General features: G+C 51.2%; 1 pseudogene; it reads left to right on the top strand.

The window, feature by feature from the left end:
• The first annotated feature begins 5006 nt into the window (after positions 1 to 5006).
• On the top strand, positions 5007 to 5921 carry LOC132076960 (olfactory receptor 14J1-like; annotated as a pseudogene).
• Positions 5922 to 9648: the final 3727 nt, after the last annotated feature.

The raw sequence follows: 9648 nt of genomic DNA, 5'->3' as shown, positions 1-9648 counted from the left end.
TCGCTGGTGAGAGCACCGGAACAAGGACGGAAGAGGCCACCACGACACATGGAAGGACTCCCTCTCTTGAGGAGCTGAAAGTTTGAGCAATCTAAAGGGTGGTGTTGGACCTAGAATTGGTGATTTTGGAGGATGTATTGTATTGGGAATTTAGGGGGGAGGAGGGGGAGACTGTTTTTTTTGTGAGGTTTTCATTTTCCTCTTGTTTTTTTTTTTTTTCCTCTTTCTTTCTTTCTTTCTTTCTTTCTTTCTTTCTTTCTTTCTTTCTTTCTTTCTTTCTTTCTTTCTTTCTTTCTTTCTTTCTTTCTTTCTTTCTTTCTTTCTTTCTTTCTTTCTTTCTTTCCTTCTTTCTTTCTTTCTTTCTTGTGTAGTTTAGTAATTGTTTGTGTGTAGCTTAGTTAATAAAATTTTCTTTATGTTTAAGTTTGGAGCCTGCTTTGCTTATTCCTGGTCACATCTCACAGCAGACACCGGGGAGAAGGTGTACTCATGGGGGCTCTGGCTTTGCCAGGCCCAAACCATAACAGCTTCTGATATTTAAAGTCTCTTTTACAGTCTCTGCTAGGAAAAACAAAAAGTCCTTTTAACTTAGGTGAAAAACGTCTTGACCATAATGGTCCTTGGTGTCCTTTGTTTATTATCACTGGCTTCTTAATTGCAGTAGGAATCTTTCTTTTGTTGACAAGAGTCACATTTATTAAGCTGTTAGGTCTCACACTGAAGCTTTTGCCGGCTGCGGGGCGGAGGGAGAGCGCTCCCGCTGGAAGAAGCGCTCCGGTCCCGCGGCGCTTGTGTCGGACGGGGCGAACCCCCCCACGGCTGCCGCCGCTGCAGCGCAGCATTTCAGGCGGCCGCTCGCTGTGGCTGCTCCCCATGGCGGAGCGCCCATGCCGAGTTCGGAGCAGCACAGCCTCGCAGGCGTCCCGAGCCGCAGCTGCTGCTTTGCACTCAGAGACATGCTGAAGTGTATTGTATATCACCCGCCATGGCTTGCTCGGTTTCTTTGCTGACTTATCATCTTCTAACACTGCTTCCCACAGTATATCCCCAGATTTTCTCCATTCCGAAAGTTCACGTGGGTTAAGGAAAGTTTCTTCAGCGTATCCGTAGGCTAATAACAAATCTATCCTCTTTATCCCTCGGCATTCTAGATACGCGGCGGATAACTGATATGCTGCTTACCTTTTCATACCTCTTTCGTGAGCGCTCTTGCAGCTTTCCAGGCTTCCGGCAGCACGTATGGCTCAGGTCACCGATGTGAACCCCACAGGTGCTTCAAACTTCTGGCACCTATGATTTAAAATATATTATGTTGTTGTCATTTACAGAATACACCCTGTGGGAAGAGGGATGGAAGTGTTTATTATGCTAATAGCAATGAGTATGCTAATAATGAGGCAAGGGCGGAATTGACAATCAACCATCTAGCTGGAGAAGGACAACACAGCCTACCAGATGATCAAGCAGCAGGTATCCTCAGAGAAGTATTGGATGATATCAAAGAGATGGCTTTGCAAGCTTTAATCCAGGTATTGGATGGTAGCACCCCCAATTTGGACTAGCTTGGGTGGCTGCAGCTAAAGATTTAGGAAAATCAGACCATCTTGGGTGCCTGTTAAGTAAGCAAACCAATGCTACTCCCTCACACTGAGTGGCCTGCTCTCAGACATAGAGACCATCAAACATGCCACCTTGCAGAACAGTGATAGAGTTTTTATTCTGGGCACATGGGCATGACTGTGTAGACTCTGAGGGCATGTGTTGCATGAACCTCTCCAGCCACAGCAAGTCAATCCACAAGAGCATTCAGGTACTGAAGGAGGGGTTCAAGAAGTTTCAAGTGGAAAACAAAGACTGGGTCAATGAACTCGTCCAGTCCAAGGGACTAAAGGGTTGGATGATGTCTATCAAAAAAAGGACATTTGTTTTCTTAGCTGTTGTTGTATTGTTAATTGTCTCATGTTTGTTTGGATGCTTTTAGAAAGTCTTAAAAAATTCTTTCAGTTCCATCTTGGTTATAAAACAGAAAGAGGGAAGATACCCAACACAGGCTCCTCATGGACTCCTTGGAGGAGAGAACTGCAGGTCAGGATGGTACAAAAACCTTTCAGAGACTCAGTGTGGGCAAGGAAATCCTTAAAATTACCTAAAAGTATTCTTAAATCCATAAAGTACATTAAAACCTTAAGTATCTCAAGGCATTAATGAGCCCCACTGAGTGTCAGTAAAAAGCTCTCCAGGGACTCGTTAAAGCAGATAATTGGGGCCATGATTGCAGAAACCTCTCACAGAGTCTGTATCAAAAGGGAAACACCAAGTACCTTAAAATAACTGAAGTAGGCTGAAGTACTAATAAGCCCCAATGAGTGCTGTTACTGACAAAGCCTCTCCAGGGAATAATTAAAGCAGATAATTGGAGGCCATGATTACACAAATCTCTCAGAGACTCAAAGGCAAAAGCCAAACCCAAAGTTCTTTGAAAAACCTGCAGTCCCTACAGGGAGCATTCAGGAGCCCCCAGGGCCATTGCTGAGCAAGGCTCCCCAGGGACTCCTTCCAGCAGATCCTTGAGGCCTCTGGGATGTGGGCTAGGGGGGGATGCTGAGGGCAGGACAAGGGGCTGACAGTGCCCAGCCTGGCTGGGGCTGTGCCAGGAGGCCCCAGGGCCTCAGGACAAGGTGTCTCCTCACAGCCCTTGGTGGCACAGACCCTGCTGTGCCCCAGGGCACCAAGACTTGGCTTCTCTTTGTCCCCACCTGTCATCAGTGCTTCCAGTTCTCTGCTCTGCCTTGGGCCTGGGGACAATTTCTCAGTTGTGTCCCTCAGTGGGACCCATTAAATGTCCAAGAAAGTTTGGACTTGGATTCTGCCTTGGAGTTCTGGAGAGGTTTCTTCAGCTCCCTCTCAGGGACTCATGTTCAGGGACTGAGCACAAAGCCCCAGAGGCTCAATAAAGTCCTTGTGCTGGGTCTGTGCTGCTGAGCTGGGCTGGGCTCCTGGCACAGAGGCAGCTCCTGGTAACCAAGAAGAGCTTCAAAAGCACATTTCTCTTGATGAGCAGCTTTTCTGTAACCCAGCAGGGCTGGGGCACTGCCTGCAGCCACCCTGGGCACAGCACAGAGGCACAGAGAGCTTCAATCAATCAGGGCTGGGAAGGTGCTGAGAAGTGCCTGGGGCAGAATCACTGCCAGCCCTTGGCACAGGAACCTCTGGCTGCAGGACAATGCAGCTGCAGCTCCTGGAGCCATCTCCCACAGCTGGAACATCCCAATGTCTACAGACTCTGTGAGTACAACTCTGGGTATTTTTGGTGCAGGGTAGGTGAAATGCTCATGAAACTCTGACATGCTGAGGGGTTCTAATCAGTCATAGAATATTTCCAAGTCAAGGATTTTAACAGAAATGAGAAAATTTCCAAAGACTTTGAAATCAGTTTCCTGCTTTTAGAGAATGGCAGGGAGGGGGGATAAATAATAAAGGTAGGTTATGAATTATTTATTATGAATTTTGACAAGTGTCTGAGACATCTGAACTGTTACTTTCGGTGATTATAGGGTCACAGGAGATGCCTAATGTGCATTCAGTCACTCTGCCCTTGGACAGCACCAGCATCACCTTTTTCAACAGACTCAATCTGAGCTGTCCTGTCTCCAAGCTGCAAACAGAACCTGCCCCAGCCAGTGCCCTGCAAACAGGTAGGGTTCTGTCAGGCCAAGGAGAGGGTACAGAGATTTGGGGTCTGTGAGTGTTGGCAGGGAGAGATCAGGCACAGGGAGACACCTGCAGGAGGGAAATCTCCAGGAAGCAGAGAGAAGATCAGGCAATGAGAGAAAACAAAACACAGCAATGCTGTGGCAGGGAGAGTTTAGAGGTGCCCACAGGACCCCCTTCAGTGCAGCCCCTCCCTCTGAACAAGCCCCCTCCCTCCTGTGCCCCAGACAAGCCTTTGCCCTCAGGGCTGGGGCTCCAAGTCGTGCAGCCCTTCCTGTGCAGGCAGAGCTGCAGCAGAGCCGTGGGGCAGCTCTGCAGCCCCGGGCCCAGTTCCCTCTGCAGAGCACAGGGCTGGGAGCAGCTGCCCTGCCCTGGGGGCTCTGGCAGTGTGCACAGCTGGCTCAGGGTGATGCTGTCCCCAGTGCCCGGCTCTGGGCAATGCTGTCAGTGCAGCCAGGGAAGGAGCTGCATCTCCCTTCATCCAATGTCAGCATAAGGACACTTGGGAGTCTCCCTGAGATTTCAGTCCAAGCTGGGAGCTTCAATCCAGGGTGCAAACCTGTCCTAGAGCATCTCTGAGTTATAAGATTGATGAGGAGATGCAGAGGTGTTCTGACACTGAAAATGCTGCTGGGTTGGAGAAATGAACAATATGAGGTTTTGGCTTCAAATGTGGAGCTGGGCTGTGGTGGATCCATCTGCTCTCACCAGGACCTGGTGACATTATAGGGGAATCATTGGAATGTGACCCCCCCCACACCACCTGAGAAAGGTTAAAGCCCAGAGAAACTCTGAACAGGTCAGAATGTGAGACCATCTACCCTCACTTTCCATTCATCACTTTGCCTCACAGAATGCACTCTGTTTCCCTGGGGGCAGCAGAAATTCTGAGGCTTTCTGATATCCAAGAACAGCAGCAGAGAAAGGGAGAAGCTTTTTAAAGGAACCCCAGAACTCCAAAAAAAAAAAAAAAAAGAGTGTGTGTGTCTATTCCAGAGGAGGGTATATCACAGAATCACAGAATCACAGAATTTTCAAGACTGGAAGAGACCTATAAGATCATCTAGTCCAGCCGATGTTCTAACTGTTCAGCTAGATCATGGCAGCAAGTGCCACATCCAGTCTTTTTTTAAATTCTTCAAGGGATGATGCCTCTACCACCTCACTGGGTAAATGATTCCAGTTTCTGAAATGGCTTTTATTTTGGTGACAGGTATCTCCTCTAAATCTTTGCTGTCCTTTCTTCATGAACAGGTCCCCATGGCCAGCAGCAGCAAATGTCCAACAGCAGCTCCATCAGGCACTTCCTCCTGCTGGCATTGGCAGACACACGGCAGCTGCAGCTCCTGCACTTCTGCCTCTTGCTGGGCATCTCCCTGCCTGCCCTCCTGGGCAACGGCCTCATCATCAGCACTGTAGCCTGCGGCCACCACCTGCACACGCCCATGTTCTTCTTCCTGCTCAACCTGGCCCTCAGTGACCTGGGCTCCATCTGCACCTCTGTCCCCGAAGCCATGCACAATTCCCTCTGGGACACCAGGAACATCTCCTACACAGGATGTGCTGCCCAAGTCTTTCTGATTTTTTTTTTTTCTTGCAACAGAGATTTGCCTCCTGACCATCATGTGCTACGACCGCTACGTGTCCATCTGCAAACCCCTGCACTACGGGACCCTCCTGGGCAGCAGAGCTTGTGCCCACATGGCAGCAACTTCCTGGGCCGGTGGCTTTCTCAATGCTCTGCTGCACACAGCCAATACATTTTCCCTGCCCCTGTGCCATGGCAATGTCCTGGGCCAGTTCTTCTGTGAAATCCCACAGATCCTCAAACTCTCCTGCTCCAAATCCTACCTCAGGGAATTTGGGCTCATTGTGTTTTCCATTTCTTTACTATTTGGTTGTTTTGTGTGCATTGTTTTCTCCTATGTGCAGATCTTCAGGGTCGTGCTGAGGATCCCCTCTGAGCAGGGACGGCGCAAAGCCTTTTCCGCCTGCCTCCCTCACCTGGTTGTGGTCTCCCTGTTTCTCAGCACTGGGTTTTTTGCCTACCTGAAGCCCCCCTCCATGTCCTCCCCATCCCTAGATCTGGCCCTGTCAGTTCTGTACTTGGTGGTGCCTACAGTCCTGACCCCCTCATCTACAGCCTGAGGAACCAGGAGCTCAAGGCTGCTGTGAGAAGACTGCTGACTGGATGGTTTTGGAAATATTAAAGAGCTGGCCTATTTTGCCAATCATTTCTAATAAAAGTAATTTTTGATAATTTTTGTTCATTTGGTTGTGGTTTTCTTTTTATTGACTTTTTTAATCTTGTCCACAAAGAAAGGTCACTTTTTATGCCATTTCCCATTTTGTTTCTCTCTACCATCCCTATGGTCACAGACTGTGTCAATGAGGGGCTATGCCCTTGCTACCTCTAAACGCACTAAAGGGTGTCCCAGCCAAGTTTTTTGCAGAGATGCCCTTTTGTTGCCTTCTCTGGAGCTGCAGCAGCAATGTCTGTGTGCAGAGCTGGGGGCAGATCAGTGCTGGCTCAGCAGCTGTGCCCAGCAGCAGCAGCACTTGGTGTTGCCAGTGCTGCTGCCGTGGCTCTGCCCCGCTGCCCTGCTGGCCCTGGTGTTTCTGCAGGGCCTGAGTGCTCTCAGGGCCGGGCACAGCCCTGGGGGTGGCAGTGCTGGGGCTGCAGCAGGGACAGGCCATGGGCACTGCTGGGGCAGCGCTGACGCCTCAGCCCAGGGCCTGGGGGCTCCAGGCTCCTTGCCCAGGCTCTCTCAAGAACACGGCCAGGCCAATTCTCAGCACAGAAAAGCCCCGTGAGCAGCCCCAGGCTGGCCGTGGGCAGGCTGGGGGCAAATGGCATGGCTGGGGCTCTGCAAGGGCCCTGGGGGAGATGGGAAGGAGCAGCAGAGCAGGGGCTGATCCATCCCCAGTGCGCTGCACAGCCCAGAGCGTCCTGATGGAGCTGCCAACAACATCCCCCTCTGCAGCTCTGGCCTCTCCCCCAGCTCACGCAGTTGCCCCATCCTTGCAGACACAGACACGGCAGCACTGGCTCAGCAGCCCCTCTTTGCATTGCACACAGCAGGGGAGCACCCCCATGCTGTTGCTGTGGGGACATGAACCTGAGGGGGCACAAATGCCATCAGGCCCTGGGGCCAGCAAGGGCTGGGGGACAGCAGGGAAACCACTCAGCTTTGTCCTGGCCCCTGCAGTCAGCCAGAAAGTTTGTTCCCATCAGCTGGGAGTTTCCTGTCCCACTGCAGACACTGTTGCTCAGAGCCAGGGCTGCCAGGCAGCCACCCCCAAACTGCCCTGAGCATTTCCTTTGCTTCACATTTGCTTTCTTTATACCCCCTGCTTCACATTTCTTCTAATTGCCCACCCCAGGGGGCCCAGAACTGGACACAGCACTCAAGGTGGTGCCCAACCAGTACTGAGCACAGGGGAAGAATCACTGCCCTGCTCCTGCTGGCCACACCATTCCTGATCCAGGCCAGGAGCCATTGGCCTTCTTGGCCACCTGGGCACATTGCTGCCTCATGCCCAGCCTGCTGTCCATCACTCCCTGCAGGTCCCTTTCTGCCTGGCTGCTGTCCAGTCACTCTGTCCCCAGCCTGTAGCACTGCAGGGATTGTTGTGGCCAAAATGCAGAACCCATCACTTGGTCTTCCTAAACCTCACCTTGTTGGATTTGGGCCCTGGATCCAGTCTATCCCAGGCACTGTGCAGAGCCCTCCTACCCTCAAGCAGATCAACACTCACACCCAGTTTGGTGACATCTGCAAAGATGTCCTTGGTTCCATGGGGCCCCTCAGTGTCACAAAGGCCTCTTGGTCACACCAGGCCCTGCACTGTCACACTGGTCTCCTTGGATCCATGTGACCATGCAGAGCAAATGGTGTCCTTGGTCCCATGGGGCCCCAAATATGACAATGTTGTCCTCGGTTCCATGGGGCTACACAGTGTCACAATGTTCTCATTGGTGATGCAGTTTCACAGGAGCCCCTTGGTTCCATGGGCCCCCGCAGTGTCAGAAAGGCCCCTTTGTTCCACTGGGCCGTGGAGTCTCCCAGTGGTCTCCTTGATTTTGCAGTGTCAAAATGGTGAAACCCCTTGGTTACACAAGGCCCTGCAGTGTCACAATGGCCTCTGTGGTTCCATGAGGACCCCAAGTGTCACAATGCACTCCCTGGTTCCATTAGGCCCCAGAGTACCACACTGGACCCCTGGTTCTGTGGGCCTGCATGGTGTCACCATGGTCCTCTTAGTTCCATGAGGCCCTGCAGTGTCACGATGGCCCCAGCGCGTCCCAATTATCACAGAATGACAGAATCAAATAGGCTGGAAAAGACCTTTGGGATCATCAAGCCCAACCAATACCCTAATACTGCCTGGTCACCCAGATCATGGCACTAAGTGCCACTGGAGAGGGACAGTGACTCTGCCACCTCTCCTCTGGCCAGCCCATTCCAATGCCCACTCACCCTTTCTGTGAAGAACTTCTTCATATTTTCCAGCCTGAGCCTCGCCTGGTGCAGCTTAAGGTTGGGTCTTCTTTACCTGCCCTCCAGCAGATCCACACTCACACCCAGCTTGGTGCCATCTGCAATTTGTGAATGGTGGACTCGATACCCCGACCCAGATCGTCAGTGAAGATATTAAACAGGACTGGGCCCAGCACAGATCCCTGGGGGACACCACCAGTGCCTGGACACCAGCTGGGTGCAGCACCATCCCCACCACACTCTGGGCCCAGCCTCCAGCCAGCTCTTTACCCTGGGAAGGGTGAACATGTCCAAGCCATGGGCTGCAGTTTTTCCAGGGAATTCTGTGGCTCATGGTTTTAAAGGCTTTGAAGTCCAGGCACACAACATCCACAGCATTTCCTGCATCCATAGGTGGGTCATCTGGTCATAAAAGGAGATCACGTTGGTCAGGCAGGACCTGCCACCCTTAAATCCACGCTGGCTGGCTCTGATCCCTCGGCCATCCTGTGGGTGCCCTGTGATGGCACTCAAGGTGATCTGTTCCATAACTTTGCCAGGCACCCAGGTTGGGCTGACAGGCCTGGAGTTCCCCAGCTCCTCCTTCCAGCCCTTCTTGGGGATGGGCTCACATTGGCACCTCCAGTGCTCTGGAACCTCCCCACTGAGCCAGCACTGATGGTAAATGACGGAGAGCAGCTTGGGGAGCTCACCCACCAGCTTGTTCATCCCCCTAGGATGGATTCCATCCGATCCCATACACCTGTGAGCATCTGAGTGGCTAAGCAGGTCCCCAGCTGCTTCCTCCTGGATTACAGGGGCTGTTCTGCTCCCTGTGCCCATCTACCAGCTCAGGAGAGCACTTGTCCTGAGGACAGCCTGTCCTAATATTGAACATTGAGACATACAAGGTATTAAGCAGCTCAGCCTTTCCTTATCTTTAGTTACTATATTCTACACTGTGTCAATAAAAAGGGTAGAGGTTCTCCTTATCCCATATTTTGCTAAAAATTTATTTCTAGAAACATATTCTACTATTTTTCACAGAAGTGGCCAGGTTAAGCTCTAATTGATCTTTCACATCTCAGCTTTTCTTTCTGCATGACCTAGCAAGATCCTTAAACATTTCCTAAGTTGCCTGACCTTTTGTCCAAAGTTGATGCTCTCTCTTTTTTCCCCTTAGTTCCCACAAAAGCTCCATGGACAGCCAGGCTAGTCATTTTTCCGCACTAGCTCGTCTTTTGCCACACTGGGACAGGCTGCTCCTTCCCCTTAAGATTACTTCCTTGAAATGTGTCCATCCTTCCTGGACCCCTTTGTTTTTAAGGGATGTTTTACTTAAAAAAAATCAGTGCCTGATTCAGTGCTCCCCAAATCTGCATCCTAAATAGGCCAAAGTCTGCCCTTCCTAATTCCAGTGTAGAAGTTTTGTTGCTGCCCCTCCTTCTTTCCCAGA

This window comes from Ammospiza nelsoni, chromosome 9, assembly GCF_027579445.1.
Source record: "Ammospiza nelsoni isolate bAmmNel1 chromosome 9, bAmmNel1.pri, whole genome shotgun sequence".
In the NCBI taxonomy this organism is placed as follows: Eukaryota; Metazoa; Chordata; class Aves; order Passeriformes; family Passerellidae; genus Ammospiza; species Ammospiza nelsoni.
Note: the sequence above shows the minus strand (reverse complement) of the source record. Positions and strands in the feature narration are given on the sequence as shown.